We start from the raw sequence: 21,783 nt of genomic DNA on the forward strand, positions 1-21,783 counted from the left end.
TTAGTCCTCTAACGCCGTGCCCTAATTGCTCACCTCTCGGAGCTGTAAATCGCTCCTGGTGGTCCATTTCCTACTAGGCACTTACATGGTGCGTTACTACGTAATGGCATCATTAATTTTATTTAGGCTTTAGCTGGCTATAAAAAGCGAAACTCTCCTAAGATAATAATGTTGCCTAGAAGGCATGCGCGTCGCTTCCTCTTTAATTGTGAACAGAGTAAAACACAAATTCTTCAACAAGTATATATTTTTTCAGCTGCTATATATGTAAGCATTGGTAGAAAAGTATATTAAGGGTTCTCAACAATTAGGGTTTAAATGAACCCATTTGTATTATTGAGCGATCAGTATTGATCGTCTGTTAATCCATACCCCAAACTAAATTTGAGCCTGTCAGAATTGGGTATTGTTCATAACTGTAAAGAATGCTTATTATTTAAGATTTATACTCATCATTGTTAAAATAAAGTTTTGGTTGCGGAAAACATATCTTGTGTAAGATTCGAGGACATGCATATCCTAGCGGAAGCCTGGCTGTAGTTGGTATGATAGCATCTGCTACGCGTCTCGTTAACTTGCTCTATTTTCTGTCAATCATTATCGAGTCAATTGAAGTTGTAGAATGATTTCTTTGAGAAAGTGTATTATGAGTCCTTCCAAAAAACCAACAGAATTTGCTAATGAACTGACCTGACTACTTTATCACATCCCAGCTTTTCATGGTAATAATATTTTTCATCTTTCTAATATCAATCAGTTCTCTTTAAAATTATAAAAATTCTAATATTCAGTAGCAAAAACAGTAAAAATATATGCTTAATTTAAATTAATCCCAACTCTATTGTAATGGATCTTCAGTTGCAGATACAAACAAACGCAGTATCTTCCATTTATACACGTTCGAAAGTCTCTGTATCACCATGATGTCATCCATTAAGCATATCTGAAATTGCAATAAGTGGCAACGAGGCAATTACGAGATATAATCTTTTGTGTTTCTATTGGTACGGACTAACCTGAGGAATATTTTGGTTTCTGGCATTAATGTAACTATATTACATAATTATTTTGTCAGTGAATAAAAAAAGGAGAAGAATATTTCCTTGGTAATAGGTTTGAGCCCCTTTTTCTCCTGCTGATCTAATGCCTTAATACCAGGTATTTTGATAGTAATACCTTCCCTTTAATTGATTAACTTAATAGTATATACTTTTTGATACCCGAAGACAAATCAAGCATGCCTTATGTATCATTTACTATATGACTGACATTCATCATTTATTATATGACTGACTTAAGTATTGAAGAATGATTGAAAATTATTTTTATAGAAAAATCTTCCTTTTTCTTGATGTAATTTTTTTGCTCTGGTAATTTTATAGTATCCTTAAAGAACCACGATCTTCAAAATGTCTTACAAATCACATTTCATTTTCAGTTTCATATTCTGGAGTTAAATAAGCATATAAATCAACTGATAAATATAAAAATGATGATGCCTATTATTCTGCGCAAGCCTTAATAAATCGGAAGTAGGGAGAAATAAGTGTGATAAAAGTGATAGGAAAATTATAAAAGATAATGAATGGAATACAATTGAAAAGAAAGCGGTAGATAGTTTGCGTCATAGTACAAGAATGAATAATTATTTGGAGCTACAGTGGAATTTTTTAGATTAAATTCTTAATGGCGCAGTAAATTATAAATGTAATTAAATTCCATGTGTTATCTTCTGAACTGCTCTTCTAGGACACCGCAGGTATTGTTTAGACGTGGCTGTGTGACAAATGAAGATTGAGGATGTGAAAATTGGATAATAGTCGTTTTCTTTTCGTCACGCTCATAAATAATAAGAAATTGTGTTGCTAAGTTAATGCTTGCTTTTTTGGTCACGGGTCAAACCTGATGGGTTGTTACTCCTCAGGTAAACCACGCATCTTGCCCTACATCTCGTATGTGGAGACAAATTTTCTCCATATTTTCACAAAATATCCCGCCACTCCATCTATCCTTTACATCTCCCTTCCTCGTGACCCTATTCTACCCTCTTTCTCTTCTAAAATCATCCCAAATCACGAAGGTTCGGCCGACGCATGTCCCCGCAACTCTTCTTTCTTCCGAAATAATCGAACAAAGTTGTAACATATATATATATATATATATATATATATATATATATATATATGTATATATATATATATATGTATATATATATATGTATATATATATATATATGTATATATATATATATGTGTGTATATATATATATATATATATATGTGTATATATATATGTGTATATATATATATATAAATACACCCACTTTTGTTTATCTTCTCCCTCTTAACTCTCCATTCCCTGCCCATTACTTGCCTCCCGCTACCCTGCCCTCCTCTCTGTCCCTATCCCGAATACTAAATTATTCTTCCCTGACTTTCCCGACCCGGCGTCGGAGTCCTTCCTTTATTCCGACCGGTGCCGCCTGCGCGGGCAACCTACCTACTCTATTTCGCGAACGTCAAGTTCGTGAGTGGGAATCTATCCGGCTGAGTAGCGGAGGGAGATAAAAAAATGCAGCGGAAACTTTGAGAGAAGTGGGTTAGGATTCGCATTTATTCCTGTCTGCGGTTGATTGTGTGGGAATTAAAAAGTGTCCGCCGACAAGCCTCTTTTCTTTTCCTCAGCATTCTATTCAGGCGTAGGCTTTTGTGCTCCGAAGGTGATTCCTTTTATTCCCGAATCGGATCCTAACATTGGTGGTCGTATTGTATTATGGTTTAGTTAATTGCACCCGTACTAGTATGCATATGTATATATTTTTATCATTTTCGAATGAAGTGTTATTCATGTTTATGCGCGAAAACCTGGCATGAGTAAGAATATAATTTAGAAACAATTGCTACATGTTTTCTTGAATTCAATACTCCATGCTAATTTTTCACCGTATGCCAGCTGCTACTGTTCTACTCTGCTGCTGCTATTGTTCTACTCTTTGACTGCCAATGTGGATGTAAAATTCACAATATAACAAATAAAGGTCATAAAAATTGCGGTCTTCTCATCGCAAATATTCATATTAATGCCACACTATATGGTCAACCTTTTTCCCCGTCGAACGAACTTACTTAGAGGTCATTATTCAGGAATTGTATCGTTATAAAATACTTAATTAGATGTATAATTGTCAAATAAGAAAGGGCCATTAATGTGGCTTTCCCATCCTCTATCACTCTTTAGTGCTCGTTGAACATGAATATTTGGTGGCAGGACTTTTCCTTATAAATTATCCGAGGTAAAGGATTCCAAATTCATTGTACCGTCCGGCTGGTTCCTTGGCGTGTTACATCAGCAGAAGCTCTTATTACATAAATGTATTTTCATCTACCTCCTATCAGTGACTTTAATTTTGTGCTTATAAATAACACCACACGTGAAATCAAGATTCTCATGGTTATTAGAATTTTGTTACCACTGTCAGCTCCGACAACGCTAGCAAGACGCGCTGCATAGAAGAAAGGCAGGTAGTATCAAATATCGTGCAGGCGTTCCCAAATGAATAATTGGGCCAAAAACGGATTTCAACTCGGCGAACACGCACATATCACGTAAAAAGTGTTGGTCAGGGAAAATGCTCCATTTCTTTTCGCAAATCAACATGAAGGATAGTAATAGAAGTAATTATGATACACGCTTACGTTGCTGAATCTTGCACCTACATTTATTGCACCTTATGCTGGGAAAATTTTGTGGTTGAAAATATTTCCTCATAATTTCTCTTATTGCACAACATATATATGAAAAAGGAAAACATAGAAAGGACGAACACGGGAGAGGTGGGGAAGGCGGAATCGAACAGATCACAAGCGCAAAAATATTACCTTGACCGGGACTTGAACACCGTATCTTTCCACCTGACGGGCGGATGCTCTAATCACTTGAGCTATCGAGAAACACTGAAATCTGTGGGTCATATATGTCACCAATTTGCTGCTTTAAATTTTGTGTTACAGTTTTAAATTATTAGGAAGTGATCATTTTTTATATTCGTAAAGTACTCTCTAGATTTTTGAGTTTCCGAGGAATCCTTATGTTCATCTTATTTCTCTCTTTTATTCATATTTTTAAGTTAATTCCATAAAATAAAAATTTCCTTACCTCTATAAATTAAATCCTTTTTTATGAATCGTCATGTGGATTGTACGAATATTTCTCATATGTTTCCCTTTGCACGAATTTGAATGAACTGCATTAAAAATGTATTACTTATCCACCAGCGTGTGATAGGGCTTCTTCAAACTGGGAAACGCACCGTCAGGCTAACTTGAACACTGGATTCAACATCATCTCCAGCAAGAATATTCTTCTGTTCTGTGGCGGATTTAATTCTTTGGAGTTGTTTAATGCTATGACCTGGCATTTGAATATTTCCAAAAACGAAAATTTTCCAATTCTTTCGTTCATACAAAGTAAAGGAACCTTAACTGAACAGTTTATTTGTTTTCAAAGAAATTTTGAATTATGATCTGAAAAATACTTATTTTATTTTTAATGTAGCCTCTGGAAACCGTTGGGTATCCCTTCAAATATGCGACTAAAATGGGAAACTCGTGACAGCTTCATTAGTGAACGACCTCCTGGCAAAGTCTATAGTTGCAAATTGCGCTCATACGCTGTCCTTTATAGAGCTGTGAGACTAAAGAGAGAAATTTTGTATCACGAGGCCAACCAGGCTGTGTTATAATCATGGCTTGGCTGTCGTAATATTGCTCAGGGATCAATTTTGTTTTACTATATTCGAGCCAAATTTTGCAATCACTCATGATATCGAATTAGCTATCCTCTCAGTGCATTGATTTGATAATTGTCATTTAATCTCGTATTCGGAATCGCCTTTACGGTAATAAATGTTAAGTTGCTCTACAATAATTGTTTTAATTACTCTAACATTATATGCCAATACCTGTGAATTTATTCAAGTTGCAGCTTGTTTCTTTCCATCTATATCTGTACAATTACCATGTAAGGAACGTAATGTATATTATTTATTTTGCTATTTAGGCATTTAACTTTTCCACAAAAAAATATTAAGTTGCAATAGATTTTATTATTTTTCCACGATGTTCACTAAGATTGGATAAGGGAATGATGGAATGATTTGAAGATCGGGTAACTCGTCGCTATGCCTGAATTAATAGTAAAAGAACAACATTTTACTCATTAAAAATTAAGACTTGTTTCGTTCTCCAATGAATTATTGACATAAAATTAAAAGGTTTCGATGGGATTTCATTAGTTCTGTTTCATCCCAGAGCGCATATACATGTTCCCGTAATAAAGGATGAGCTAAAATTGGTTACACGAGGAAGAGCATGGGTGTTCGGGTGGTGAGAAAATGTGGCATGGCGGGAAAGGTAATATTGAGAAAGGTGTGGTCAGAATGGGGTAAAAAAGGATGGGAAGGGAAGTGGTATGGGAGGTGAAGTGGTGGGATAAGGGTGGAAGGCCGTGGGTGGCGCGAATTGTGGCACTTAATTAGCCTTGGCTGGAGTAGATGAAGGGACGGGGTCGGAGAGTAGGGGAAGTGTCGAAGGGTGGAAGAAGAGGTGAGAGGTTCCTGGAGGGAATGGATGAAGGACGGAGAGAATAGGGAATTGGAGGAGACTGAAGATGGGGAGGAGGAAGTTGAAGCAAGGTAGTCTATAAGGGGCTGAATAGAACCACTGCGAGAACTCCAGATCACTCAGCATTCCATTTTGGCAGTGTAACCCTCACTAAAACAGCATGCTTTATTAAATACCTGTCTGATATTGGTACACAAATAGTGTCACGCTTAAAATTTATATATATATTAACACATAAATTAGGTAGGTCATAAGCGTGAGGATGGTATATAACACTTCGAAGCACAAAATAAAGAGACAGTTTTGCTTATTGAACATTTCGAGGCGCAACCACCTTTCTCGTAGGAAAGAAAAAAATGGAATGAAAAAAGTAAATTCTTCTTCCTTCCGTTAAGAAAGGTTCCACCGAAGCATAAAAAAACTGACTGTCCCTTTATCCTGTGTTTCTAAATTTTATATGCCACCGCCATGCTTGTGACTGACCTTATATTAATTTATGGGAAACTTCTACTTCAATGACAAATGCTGTGCAAATCAGAAAGTTATGCTGCCCAGCACTGTGCACACACACACATGTATGTATGTATATATATACATACATACATGTGTATATATATATATATATACATAAAATATATAGGTATGTATATACAAAATATATATGTATATAAATTTATTATATATGTATGTATATAAATTTATTATATATGTATGTATATATGTATATATATATATATATATATATATATATATATATATATATATATATATATATATATATATATATATATAACCATAAACAGTATTCAACCCGAAGGTCGGTTTGGTAGGTGATGGTAGAGTTCACCCAGTACTAAGCCCCATACGGCGTGTGAAAATTCACACATCAGAGTGGGGGGGCCAGTTCCTTTCCCTGTGCCGGTTATGGTTTCCCAGGAAGACCTGGTACCCTAAAAGTCACATAGCTTGGGTGGAGCTTCAGGTTCCCAGAGTGCCTTACCCGGGAATCGAACCCAGGACCCTCCGGTCAGCAGTCTAACGCTCTACCCACTGGACTACCCATATATATATATATATATATATATATATATATATATATATATATATATATATATATATATATAATTTTTTACTACTCCTAATATGAAAATGTACAAATGACTTGTTTTTGCATCAATGTCCATCCAATCGTCTCGTAAAATAGTTTATTTTTAAAATTAAATGGCAATAATTGAGTTCTATATTCGAGTATTAACACTTCAAATAAAAATAGGTTATTCAAAGTGCAATTATTAAGATCCTGCCTTTTTATAATTACCCGGGGAGTTTAAGAGTGATATATTGTTTTAAACAAAGAAACACTTAGAATAAGAAATTGAAAAATATACTCGTTTTGACCACATAACAGGCAAATAGATTTTAACAAATTGAATAAATTGAATTCATGACTGGTAAACCAGAACGGAATATCTTTCATGGGAAATACTTAAACATACTCTATTTTATTAGATATATTTTAAAATTATTTTTCATTTCCATTTTGTTTTTTGCATATATAACATATATGTATCCCGTTTTGAGAACTGGCTGTTTTTTATCCCAATGCTTAATGGCTTCAACAACGCAGAAAATATAAGCTCCCTCTTTGCTTATGTATCCTACAATAAGCTATGCTCGTAAAAAGACGACTGCTGGCATACATTCTAAATCCAATCCATATCACAAAAGACAAGAAATGGATTTAGTCAGAAAAAACAGTACGCAAAATGAAACATCCAAACACCAATCTCTAACACAAAAAAAACCGTCTCATTAACACCTATTTTTCAATCAACAAGAAAAAAATCAAAACTAAGCTGTTAGGTATAGTTTTTCATAACACAGCAATCAAATTATCATATGAATTGCTCACATCGCTTTTTTTATGTATTTACCCTGTTAGGAAAGAGCTCCAATAGTTTTGAAGGATACACACATTGATACACATAATGATAAAGGCATTCATATCCTGTAGTTGCCAACCTAGTTGTTTCATATTCATGTGATTGCCACAGTTTAAGAATTTGGTAAATGGGCCTTTTATATCAGGGAAGTATTTTTAATTATCAATTTTCTGCCTATACGTAATGCGGCTAGTTCACGGTTTTTCTTATCAAAATACCCTCTTTCCTTTGTGTGAACTTTCCATCTGGTAAACGTTTTGTGGTTACCGATGCTGAATTTTATTTTTATCAAGTTTTTATTTTACTGTCATGTTAACGCAAAATTCATATAAAGAGATTTAATGAGCCATGATTTAATTCATATATACATCTAAATTAAATCATGGATTTTGATAGCGGTCATAGCCAATTTTTTCGTGCATATAAGCCAACTAAATCTAAAGGAGTACAGTATTCAGAATTTAGAAAATTGAAATGTCAGTGAATGCCAGTGAAATGAAATAATGCTGCAAAATACAGGAAGAATAAATTCAGAGCCGATTCCAGAACGTAATTCAGAGGGCCAAATCAAATTCTAGCGAAATTGACGTCTTGATATAAATTAAATCTTTAGACAATGAACGATGCCCTTAAAGGATAGTTTAAATCGACATTTAGTCCCAAGTGATGTAAAATCATTGCGTCATAATAATGATCTGTCCCAGTGATCAAATTTCTCGGTCATTGGTACCTCATTAAATTTTAATGAGATTGGTAGATAATTGGATCGTACACCTAGATGTTTCCGTAAAAACCATCTACTACTTGCTATTTCATCTGCTGATCCACATGAACTACCACGTAAAATAATTATTTACCATGGTGAAGTTTAATGGGTATTGCACTGTAAACCTGCACCACCATATTACAAATTGACATTAGGGTATTTTGAAAAAATAGATCCGTTTTGCTCTAGCGATGAAGCTTCCAAAAGTTGAAATAACAATGCAACAATTTCAGAGTGTAAAAATCATTCGCCTTGACTGGGATCCCAGTCAAGGCGAATGATTTTTACACTCTGAAATTGTTGCATTGAAATGCACATTAGCGGATGACTCCGTTAAAAGTTACTGCTGCGGCATCTCCCGCAGTTTCTTTGGAAGTTGAAATAACAGTTGAATTCCGTGTGCAAAATTTCACCATACTCGTATTTCTAGACTGCCAGTTAGTTCCCCAATAATATGCGATGTGGAAAAAATCAGTATAATAATCGTAAGATATCGAATACAAATTTTTCACGTTTCCCATCCTCGTTTTAACGTTTGGAACTTTTTTAAAAATGGCGTGCTGATTCCGACGCCATTCCAAAACCAATGAGCCCTCTTGTACCTAATGGATAACGGTCTCAGTGGCCGTAAATACGGCAGTCGTTAAGCAGCTTAAACTTTACAAATCACGCGTAATCAAACGCGTGTGCATCGGCGTGGAACTCGGGAAACTTGAAGCATCAAAGAAAGGGGTTTTGTGTGTGTGGACGTGCGCGCGCGCGAAAGAGTGAGCAGGGAAGATATACTTAAGTACTTGGGCGTGACAGGCGGGGAAGCGGGCGGATGCTGAAGGAATGAGGAAGAGGGAAGGAAGGTGGGCTTGGAGAAGGGGGGTAGGGGAATTAGCGGGTTAGGCACGATACAACCCTTATCCTTGATTGGCTCCAGCGGTACGTCCTGTTTTTCGTGTGTGTGTGTGTGTGTGTGTGTGTGTGTGTGTGTGTGTGTGTGTGTGTGTGTGTGTGTGTGTGTGTGTGTGTGTGTAGCAATTAAGAGGGTAGGTGTGGTGGTATGGGGTGGGGGTTGGCTCCTAGGATTCAGCCCTCCAATCTCGTCTCCGGCTTCTAGTCGTTGGCCGATTGCCTTGAGCAGGGATTTCGCGTACCCGGAGCAGTGGTCGGTGTGTGAGGCAGGATTGGAAATTTTTGGATCCGTATCCGAAACTGTAGCTAACGATTCTAAAAAGGGAGCCCCAGAAAGCTTGTATTAACATTGTTAGTAAATACGTCGTATATTTCTGCATGCCATATTTGTATTTCGCGGATTCTTATGCAGATTAATTGGTGCCGTGTAGCTTACGAGTATTAGCTCTTCTTATTATCATGGGACTTGCAGGGGCTGATTTTGGATGACTGAGGGAGGTAGAGATGATCCTAACAAATGATGAACTGGGACAGTATACTTTAATTTATGGTGAATACTATTTTTTGCGGAATATATTCAATAGTATTGGAGCTTATAATGGCGTTTATTTCATCAGATGCCATTATTAAGCAATCTGTTATTTGAGTACTTTTGATAGACTCCTTTTGAGTGCTTCCCTAACTTTACATAGACTTTACTCCAATAATGTTTCATTATTCATCATGGCATACCGATTTGCATTGTACACCGATCTGAAAAAGTCACTACCGTATTTTTCAGCAGACATATATAACAGAAAACGAGGAATTTTGAATACTACATATGTTTCAAAGAATGACTACATAGGGTGGACATGACGGACATATATTCTTTTTTTATTTAACGTAAATTGATGAGTTAATTTTCACATACTGAATACGTATTCATAACCTTCAGTCTAACCATAACATGGATCTTGAGGCAATACTGTCCCTTATGGCAGCATGCAAATGTCCACTTGCGTGATTTTGATCGGGAGCTTCGTTAGAAAATGACGAATTCTTTAATTTGCTCTTTCAGATTTTCGGTAATAAAGGTTTCGGTGAAGTGCTCAGTTGGGGTAGATCGTGGACCCTATCCAATATCCTATAGCAATCCACCCCGCCTTCATTTCCTCCTTGCCTTGCCACCGTTTCAAGGTTTTTAGCCAACCGGCTGAAAAACTTTTGCCCTCCGCCCGTCCGTTAAGTCCGTCTCTACCTTCCACGAACTCCCATTGTTGTATTGAGTTTCTCGTAATGACTCTCGTCTTAATCGTCCCCTCTTAATGTGGTTCCTTCTTGACGCTCGGTTCTTGAGCGTGAGATACGGGAGGGTGGTTGGAAAAGAGCCGTGTGGGAAGGAGGGAAGTGAAGTGGTAAGAGGGGGAGGGTTCTGCTGGCAGTTTCTTGGCGTGTTGGGAACGTATTACACTGATTGAAGTCCTTATCCGATTTCCCCTCATTTCCCGCATCGGATTCTTTAAGTCCCCCTCGACCATTTGGCGAGCGTTTTGCCAAATTCCCTACTTGAAAACTTCAGGAAGGAAAGTGAATGCTGGCAGCTGTATTGTTGCATGGAAGTCATAGCTTTTCATTTTTTTAGCTTTAGTTTGCAATGAAAACTTATTTTCGCCCAACGCAGACAATATTTGTTGCCATTAATTTATCCAAGAATAAGACTATGAGATTCGATGATGGCAATTAGCAAATCTAATCAAACAATTTTTCGCACAAAAATTAATGAGAAAAATGGCAGAGCTTGTTGTGTATGAATGAAGCGGCAATTTCCACTACCACTAACTCTGTTCATTAGATTTGCTGAAAAGTAATCTCTTGTTCATTAAGTACGTTTATGTAATTGCTCTTGTTTTTGATAAACAGAAATAAGTTTTTTTTTCAATTTAACACATCAGTTTCATTCATATTAACCTCGCAATTAGCAAAGTTATCAATTATTTTGTGAATGAATCCTTCTGCAAAAAATATTTTGTGTAGAAATGAAGTCATAAATTTGATCGTGAATGTATATTTCAATGGCAAAAACATGATTGTACCACGAAAATTTCAATTACAAAGAAGTACCGATTTGACCTCTTTTAAAAATGGGATTATAGATGTGTACTGTGTGAGTACGAGTTTCAATTATTCCTCTCTGCATTCTGGTATGGGAACTCTTCATTTAGTGTTCTTTTAAAGTTAGTAGTAAAAAAATTTATTTGTTTGACTGAATCCAATGGTTTTCCAACTTAACATGCTATTGGCCTTTCCATTGCAACCTCACGGAAGCTCGATACATGCGGAGGCTGCATCGTTTTCTGCAGCGCAATAGGTCAAAAGCCATTTCATGGCGTGTGTGGGAATCCAGAGATACTCTGCAAAGGAATAAATCTACCCGTTCCTCCTAGTCTTCCCCGCTATGTCTTTAGAGGAGGAATCTATGTATCCACTTTACGTAACAGGCAATAACTGCACGGGAAAACCCAGTTGCGTTTATTTATGGATTTTCCATGAAAACTAGATCCTTTTATTTTTAGGTTTCCGAGGCACCCTTCCTCAAATCACGATGCTCACATCCTCAGGCCAGCCGACCCAAACCATCCCCTCCGCAAAGCGGAAAGATTAAATGACCGCGATTTTGCCCGACAACTCTCCGCCTGGCGTCTGCTTCCCTCGCGGATGAGTTAGCCAAGGCGTATCCGCGATGCGATCACGGCGCGGCGTATTCTATACGTACGATATTGCCACCTGGGGAGGTGTTCCTGGCAAGTTAACGGCATCGACCATTTGATGAACTAATTACGCCACGGGAATGTTTGTCGCCAACGCACCAGGCCCTTTAAGACATAACTGCGGGCACATATGGTCGTGAAGAAGATTATATACGTCAAATGATTAATGCTGGGAAATTATCGGAGGATAAAATTGTCTCCCTTCTCCACCGCTATCTGGCCGCTTTCCAAGGCGAGTAAATCGCTGGGAATGGAGGAGGCTACGGGGTGTCCGCCGTCTCTATATCTCCCCTGGGCTCTCCGGGGAACCTTCTCTTTTTTCCCCTCGCAGTAAGTCGCCAATAGATCTCGTTTTTTCCTTCGCTCCGTGGTGATGCATGCCGGTATAGATTCTTGGGTGCGATAATTTTATTGAATGATCGTCGCGCTCATGGGCCGAGGAGAAAAAAATGAAACCACATCGAGGCCGTTTGGAAAAATATCACATATCGCTCAGTGGTGGATACTTTACTCTCACGAAGTTTGAATTTCATGTGTTGGGCGATGGAAAATTCCATTCCAAAATATATCGAAAGCAGTTATTTCTGAGGTTCGAGGGAGATAGTCATCAATGCGGTTGTGTGGTGACTTTCTTGACTGTTTCCCTGGTGTTTTCTCCAATTTTGTTTGTTGAGACTTTTCTAATATTCAATAGTTTAATTAAGATCTTAGCTTTTTTATGCTGCATTTAACATACTCCATGAAAATATTGGTCGATAGTTGCTATTTTATTATCCGTGGTCAGATACAGCCTTTTGTATTTGCAATGTCATTTGACATCCAAGGGATGGATAAAATTTGCCCAATGAACTCGAGAGTCAAAAATAAAAAAAAAAACTTCGCAGAGAAAAGCCCAAAGAAGCATAAAATGGACGTGAAGGATTATTAGCGGTAAGGTAGATCATAGGAAATGAAGGAAGAGTTGGGGATTCGCAAAAATGCTGTTACCATGTTCATTTTGAAATTTTAAGTAGTTGGTGTTATTTACTTTCCATTGCGAGCAGAAATGTTTAGAACAATTATCTATTGATTATTTTTTCGTTTTGTAACTACCTATTAATATTAGAAATTCGAATTTGATGGCTTTTAGGCTCTACTTTGTATGAAAATCCATGATCACTGAATATATAAACTTAGTATTTGATCACAAATAGAAACTTTACTATAATACTACCGGTTTCGACGCATGGCGATATCTGATGATGTTGCCTATGCGTCTAAACCGGTAGTAGAATAATAAAGTGTTTTTGAATGAAAAAATGCCAAATTTATTTATTCAGTGATTAGAAAGGCCAATCGTGGAACAGTATTTATTGTTTAATCCAAATCTTACACTTAATCGATATACTACTTCCTTACGCTAATAAATCTGAAAATATTTCTTTGGAATGATAAACCCATACTAAGGTGGTTTTATTGTAGTACATGCCAAAATGATGAATAAATATAGTATGGGGATTAAAATTAAATTTTCCCAAAAAGATAAAATCGTTAATCAATTTTCTTAAGAAAGCTATAAGAAATAATATTTTGTCTTTTTTTAATATAGCTATTAAAAATATCTCCAGCCAAGAATGTGGTAGTAGAATTCATGATCCAATAAATGTTTATTCAATTAACATAGTTAATTAGACGCTATGAGGTAAATGTTTTCAGTAAAAGTTCAAATGTTAGCCAGACAATTCTTAATTTAAATTGAAAAAATGTGTCAAATTTCTTTGAAAAAACATCTCTGATTTTTCTTTAGTAGCGATAACCTTTTTAGTCACTTGGACCATTAATGATAATGAAGTCGCGCAGTCGGAAACGAATCAGTATCATTTACTTCGCTTCAGATGTCGTTTGAGGCTTGGTTATTAATTTTCAGTTTACGGGCTTACTCTCTCCCTAGCCTCAAAGAGGAGGTATGGTAGTTTGCTTTTAACGGTTTACCCTGCTGTGATAGTATCTCACGCTCCTTATAGGGAAAAACCTCCTGATAAGGATATCATTCTGCATTCAGCCACTTCATGCCGTGCTAGTGAATTATAGAACAATCGTGCCAAATAAATTGATTTGAAATTGAATCATCGCCTGAAGTTTGCTGCCCTTTGAAGCTCTCAATTCCTTTCTCCTCTCTAATATCGTATTTGTTGACTCATGATTACTCATTTTCACATGATCACGAATCATGTATTCCGTAATGGGTCTTACGCCCTGCAATCTGTCCTTTCATCGAGGCCTTTTTTTCGTTATTGTTCCTCGGAATTAACCCAATTAGTTCTTCGCTTTTTCTTAATAGTGCTTCCAACAGTTTCCACTTTTAATCTACTGGGGAGTGAAGGTTTTTTACCATTATGAGTATAACTGAATACCTAGTGGAAATAATAAAATGATAATGTTATTATTTTAGCGCTCACCTGGCGTGGTAGGTGAATCTTGATGGCGGCATTAAAAAAATACGTCCAAACGTTAAGATCAACTTAACTTCGGAATCATGGAGTAAGGAATTCACTAATGTTTAGTAAATGGTGGAACAATTGAACCAAATTTTGAAAGACGTCGCTAATTGCTCCCTCCCTTCCCCCAAACCTTCCAACTCCCTCCCGCTCCGTTATCCCCCGCGCCCCAGCCGCTCGGGCAATTAACGGCACCCGTCGCATCCTCTTCCTTCACGTTGGCTTCAGTTTTTAATGGCCCTGGCGAAGTCTCGACCGGGAAGCCCCCCGCGACCGCATCGAGAAACCGTTTGCAGCAGCCTCGTACAAAGGGGCAGGAAGAGAAAAAATCTACGATTTCTTTCTAACGGACTCCCCCTCTTTCCTCTGGGGGTGGGGGATGACGGGTCGTGGGGAAGGCGTGCCTATTAGGCGGGAAGGGATAAAGGAAAGAAGTTTTTAGAAAATTATTTATATCGCGATGCAAAGTGGTAAAATCCTCTCCCCGATATTTTGTGTGTGTTGTGTGTGTGTGTGTATATATATATATATATATATATATATATATATATATATATATATATATATATATATATATATATATATACATACACACATATATATACATACACAGAGACATATATCTACCTTTTTGGCTTGCTTCCAGGCCATTGCGCCACGATTGATGGTGACCCAGGGTGTTTTTTCGGGTGGTGGGGAGGGAGGGTATAGGGAAGTGCTCGCGAGACCCTGGCGGCATGGGTGGGCGTCCGATGGAAATGGGCGGGTGAGTGCTCCAGGGTGTGGGCTGTGAGGGAGAGGATGGGATAGGAGGACAAAGGTACGGTTGCAGGGCCTCGATACACGCGCAAACGTGATGTGTTTCGGGGGGAACAAAAATTTATTCACTGAAGTTTCCGCGCCATGTATCGACAGTCGATGGCATACAAATGTGGGTCACAACGCATAGTAAATTTGTCCCCAGGTGTTTATTCAGCCAACCAATTCCGTTACAGGATGATGTCGGCGTTGGCCTAAGGGCGGCAACTTATTTTCAAGACACGAAAGCATTTTGCGTGGAAATATCTGTTAGCACTACCGTGTTTTTCCGATAAGATGAAATCGGGGGATTCAGTTTGAGTGGAAAACTCGTGTGGCATAAATCAATGTTTCCATGTATTTAGGATACCTGTTTAGGATATAAAAGTCAGGAAGAGGTAGAGGGGATAAAGACTTCGCAATGTCTCTCTCTCTCGGAGGCATTTGTCGTAGTAACATAACAGGGTTAGGTCTGACTAATGAAAACCGTGGACGTTACATTCATATTAATGTATTGGGCAAGCGGTACAGTACACGGTCGCCAATCGGGCGTCCCACAAGATACGGGCGATCCTGCCTGACGCGGGGTCGCAGTCACCGGGGCTCCGGTCTTACTGGTCGCTTCATCGGTCTACATAGCATGGCGCGCAACAGGATGGATGATTCAAACTGAACTGAAGGCCATGGACTCACTCCTTAGAAATATCCAGCGTTTATATACTGTTTTATAATGAGATGGCCGCTACCCCCAAGGAGTAGCTACGGTTGGTAATCTCCCAGCGGTCAATGGCCCCGAAGGGTATGAGTCGCCCGTGGGAGGCGGGTAAATGTCCAAGGGCATGACTCGCTCGCGGATGAAGCATCACATTTGATCAGGGAGGCGGGCTAGTATCCTTGCGACACATTCGAATAATTCATTCATTCCTATATACGTATTCATTCTCTCGGCATACGTATTTTGTACGCTCACACTGTCCGTTACTTAGGTAGGGGCTTCCTGTATGAAATCAAGGCTTCCAATACTTTTCCAGTTGGCCCGAAATGTTTTCACGTTGATATCAACTACGCAGTATGTTGTCCCATGGTATTAGTTACATTGATTATAAGTGTGTGCATTCATTCATAAAATGTGACTAATTATGATTTTTATGTCAACATTGATCATGAATACTTCCAGTTGTGCATAGCTGCCTAGAATTTTTTCCTCAATCATTTTTGATCAGCTACTCTAGAGGAAGATTTCATTATGTGTGATCATATGTTCGATCCATTGCCGTTTAAAATATTTGCTTGTCGGATTTAAAATTTTGCCTTCTATACTTAGATATTTTCCAAATTATTTTTTTTTTTGCAGTTTGATCCCAAAGAGTTGTCACATCCGTCAGAATTTCCCTTTTTATTTGATAGGTTTACGTTTTTTCTTCGTGGTTCACCTAGTGTTGTGGCATATGCAAACTAAATCATAGCTTATTTTGTCATATCTTTGGCGTTTCGAATGTGGATGGGCTTCTCTTGGCAATCGTAAACCCTTTTCGGAAATTATGCGTCCTTACGATTGTTTTCCAAGAAATCACCTTCTTTAAATTCGACATGAAATCGCCTCGTGAGATTCGCGCGTGTGAATTTCGGCCCACTCTGGTCCATTATCATTAATACTGCACGTGAAATCAGTGCACTCGATTTTTACATCAGTTTTTGCGGTTTGATCGTAAAAAATTCTATCTGTAACCTTGTATCCTGATCTCACCGAGAGATGTCGATTCCCTCCCGACGCCGAACTTTGAGCCAATAGCAAATGTTGGTTTTTTTCAGTCCTTGATGTCTAAGACTTAAGTCACATGTAACAAAAAAGTCAAATGCAATGACTATTGTCAATATCAAAGTATGCATCAGTGCCAAATTGTAGGAATATATATTCTCCTCGGAGTGTCTCTAATAGCTCAATCAGGATTATTTTCTGGCCGCCTGTTGCGCAGATAACGGGCACGTTTGAGCTATTGGAAACCAAATAATTTTAATGCTTTCGCAATAAAGATACTGAATAGATTTCTCAAAAGGATAAAAATCCATTCAAATTTATAAATAGGGTGGAAAAATTTCAGGCATAGTAGAATCACGTGCCGGAATTACGCCACATTTGTATCCACAGTTGAACACTCCAACTCGAAATACTCGAATTACTATACACAATGCATCCTAGCTGGCTCTTATAGAGTGTGGTGGTGTATTTATCACGATTATATTTGCATGCCTATGTAGATAATCATCCTGGTGACCTCGTAATAAAAAAAGATAATAAACCACCGCCGAATTTCGGCCATCAAATACGCCCTATCATTATTTCCATTGTAATTTAATTTATATTTTATCCCCATTTTATATAATTTTTCATTCCTAATTTTATTTCTTTAACTAAAATAATTTTGTCGATATGAAATTATGTTAGACTAACTTTATCTTTCGCGATGCGCCGTGAAAATCCGCTGTTGTATTTCACTGCGCATGGAGTAATCATCTCTTTAGGTTGCGACGGGGTTCTACTATTTTCCACCCGCGTCAAATCGAAACCGGGTATCTGGGGAGCCACGTCTTCCATCGAACACAACCAATCTTTTATGAACAAAAGTGATAATTGCCTGAAGAGGAGGCACTTCAACGTTTCTCCTTCCGTTCGTTCTTCCCTATTGATTGCCTCTCTGTTTGAGAGCTATCTTGCGAGAGGCGAGACCAACATGCTTGAAATTTCGTGGAAAAAAATTGGGTGAGATCGTAATGAATACTCGCAGGAGCGGTCTTGGGCAAAATTTTAAAAATATATTGAAAATAGAGGAGTTTTTTTCCCCTAGAATCAAGTTTCAATACATTCCCCTGCATTATAAAATCCCATTCTTCTGCCTTTTGCGACTAAGCAATACAAAAGACCCTCTCATCCTTTCTGTCAGTTACGGTCTTACTCAAGATAATCCGGTTTCCTCTCCCACGCACCCATTCCTTTTTCCTCCGAGAAGATCTTGAGAATAAGACCTCCTGATTCAATTTAAGGCGCCGACAATCATTTTCAGCTGTTCGAAAGATTGGTCTTTGGCTGTGGCATTCAGGTTTAGGCTCGAAAGATGGCGCTGGAGATGGATTAAATTTCCGATCCAGTTGGGAAGTATTACAAATTTTCAGGCGGAAATAAATTGGTTTAAGTTTCAGATGAAGGAAAAAAATTGAATTGCGTTTGGCACTCGTTTTGGCAAGTGATGCGTATCTTAATAATATCCCCTTTTTTGTTATTAACTTTGAAAATTTCTCTCCAAAAATCGTTAACGCCCTAATAAAGGAGAGAGTTAGACGAAAAAGTGTCTCCAAAACTTAAATAAAGCTATGCAGCTGAGGTTTAGAGATAAAAAAACTAGCTAATCAGTCATGACCAGGTGAATGTGCACAGCTGTTAATCAGTTAATCAGTCTGTAGAAATTATTATACTCAAGTTTTATCAGGCATCACCTATGCACCATTATCACGGTCGGATGGAATTTTTATCCTTAACAAATAAAGGACCGACATGCATTACATCTGCAAATTATCATTTTGTCATTAACCTACCGTACTTTCAAAACGGTTATGTATGTATATATATATATATATATATATATATATATATATATATATTATATATACACACACAGGTGTGTATATATATAATATGTAATATATATATATATATATATATATATATATATATATATATATATATATATATATATATATATAACCGTTTTGAAAATTATGTAGGCATCCACCGGTGCCACCCGGGTTGCGATAGTTTTACACCACTCCATATGGCCCGAGCATCTACCGACATTGAACTTCCTCATCTTTACTTGCTTACAATTCTCGGCCAATAGCTACCGACACACTTGAAAATTATAGTACTTAACTAACAGGCTTAACATGAATGGGGAATCACCTGACGTAACATTTTCCCTTTCACTATTGTGAACGTTGGTACTCATCTAATTATCTGATTATTTAACTTGCTAAACTTTTCAAATTTTACTCTCCTAAATAGAAGAACTCTGCTGCAAAAAATATCCTTCCTTTTTACGCCTGCTATCATTTAATCATATTTCCATCCAATGGACAAGATTTCTTCTTCAGTGTAACGTGAGCCCACCCTCTTACGGACTTATTATATTCCACGCGCGGAACGTCTAGCTCTCCGTCATGCTACCGTCCACTCTTCATCCTCCTCCGCCCCCGCACTCTTCCACGAATACGACCCCTTCGGTTCGCGATCGCACGGAAACTCCCCGGCGGGGAGCACAGAGGCCATTTATCAAATCCACGAAAGTGGAAAGAAGTGCCTTGCCGTCCTGATTTCTTGCGGTGCGAGATAGCCCTTGGCTCGCCCTGGTGGCAGCAATCTCTTGGCAAAGATCCCTCCCGAGTCTTAGCTGGCCAATGTTAGGGGAAGGCGGGGGGAGTGGAAAGTAGGAGAGTTGGATTCGCGTGGTGGGATATGGGAAGGTTGGCGATGTGGTTTTGTGGGGACGTGGCCGAGAGGAGGGTTTTCGAACAGGAGGGTGGTGGGAGGAGGGTCTAGGGTTACCATTCGGTTCAGTGGGAAGTTTGGAGGGCGGGGCTCTCGGAGAGTATGGTGCCACGGGTGGGAGGTTGAGAGGGTGGGAGAGAGGTTCGGGGGTGGAGAGGAGTTAGGTGAATGGTCACTGGACCATATAAAACGATAATTTTGTTTGGACGTCCAGACCTTCTGCCTCGCCATTATATCGCAAAACTCATCGTTTAGGACCTCCAGCCCTCGCACCAAAAGGAAAGGCAGAAGTGAGAGGGAGAGAGAGTCAGCATTTATGCGTTTTAACTCGTGGCCGGCCAAGGGCCAAAACCTCCAGAACCCCCTCGGAAACCTCCCAAAACTCCTCTTTCTCTCTCTATCTCGCCCCCTCTCTTTTTCGTGAGGTCGTATGCTCCGTCGAGTCGAATCCTTGACCATCTGCTTGAGACGGGGCCAGAGTGTCCGGCTTTCACCCTTGGGGCCCTCCAGGGGAGTAAATATCTTGCAAGTGCCGTGTGGATGTAAAGTGATACCGCTCAGCTCCCATTCTGATTGGACTCCCGGAAAAGAGAATCGAATTGATTTATCTGCTCCCTCCCGAATGTTTTATGTCCGCGTTCAAAGATATGGCGGTGGAGGTCGACGTCATCCCGATGTCTTTTTCACCCGTGCTTCGTCCTTTTCCTGTTTCACTGAATACTGCTCCCCACGTACTCAGTTAGTGGACCTCATGAAGTGCGCATTCTACGTTCCATATTCAAGTATCGAGCGATGTGCGGAGGCCTTCAACACTTTATCAATACGTTTCACGGAACAGAATGAAATTTCCTCCGTTATAATTTAAACTGCCCGTTCATTTTCATGTATGAGACAATTTTATGTCTACATTCCTCAATCCTTTGTTCTTGAAGTCACTAAATATATCGCATTGTTTTGGTATATCTTTAATTTTATAGCCAGGTCGTGCTTATCTATAATATAGTGAAGCACAAATATTGAGTTATTTATTGTATTCACCTTTTTGTAACGGATTTTGTCTATCATACAATGGGTCTCAATGCAACCACACGCGAAACCTTTCTTTTTCTCTATAGCAATCCATTGCTGAGGGACTATGTTATATTTGAGAATTTCGAATGTATATATATATATGCTGTGGATCCTTGAGCATTTTTCTTCATGGGATCTGTTTGGCCTCACTTGATATGACTTGGAGTGAAATCGGTAGCGTCGGGTAAGGAAAGCCATTAAGTCGTTTTTACTCTTGTATATGCCGTGGAAGGTATGCTGACGTTTTCTCTGAAGAGCTATTTATTCACATTCATACTACAGCAGATAAGTGGCGCTTGAATCTGATAAGTGGAATTGTGTTGTGCTAAATTGTTTTCGAGCGCCATAATTGCGATAAATATTGTCTATCAACATCTGTTCTTGTCATGATGCTCATGAAGTACATATAAAGTTTGTTTAAAATAAAATTATGCGCGTTTTGCATAATTTTTCTTGATAATTTATGATTCATATTTTTATGTATCTTACGTGTATGGACGGGTATGGTATTTGTACGGAGAGCATCGACTATCGCATGATAAGGATTAGTAATATGTAAGCTGGCACGATTGAAGATAAGAAGAAGTACATTACCTATTAACGTGACCTTTGGTAAAATTTAGTGGCAGGCATATAACAAAAATTGTTGGTGTCTTCAACAGTCTCCCGTAAAAAAAGAAGCCATCAGTAAAAAAATCGAAAAACTCGACATTAAAAAAAATCAAAAAGGCTTCCGTAAATTTGAGTTTTAATTTCCTGAAGACTTAAATTTAATTGTTATTAACCTCAGTACAAAGATTCATGCATTGCCGTTTAGATATGTGTTGTGGCAGACATTAATTGTGAATGGAAAAAGCTTTACGTCCGTTGACTGGTTAGGCAATTTTAGGCCAAATGTTCTCCCTATAATTTCT

General features: G+C 38.3%; 1 protein-coding gene across 2 annotated transcripts in view; it reads left to right on the forward strand.

Moving 5' to 3' along the window:
• Positions 1–21,783, forward strand: part of LOC139694572 (aquaporin AQPAe.a-like) — a 300,269-nt gene that overhangs the window by 277,451 nt on the left and 1,035 nt on the right. The window lies entirely within an intron of this gene.

The sequence above is a fragment of the Hetaerina americana genome, unplaced genomic scaffold, assembly GCF_022747635.1.
Source record: "Hetaerina americana unplaced genomic scaffold, ioHetAmer1.1.p SCAF_50, whole genome shotgun sequence".
In the NCBI taxonomy this organism is placed as follows: domain Eukaryota; kingdom Metazoa; phylum Arthropoda; class Insecta; order Odonata; family Calopterygidae; genus Hetaerina; species Hetaerina americana.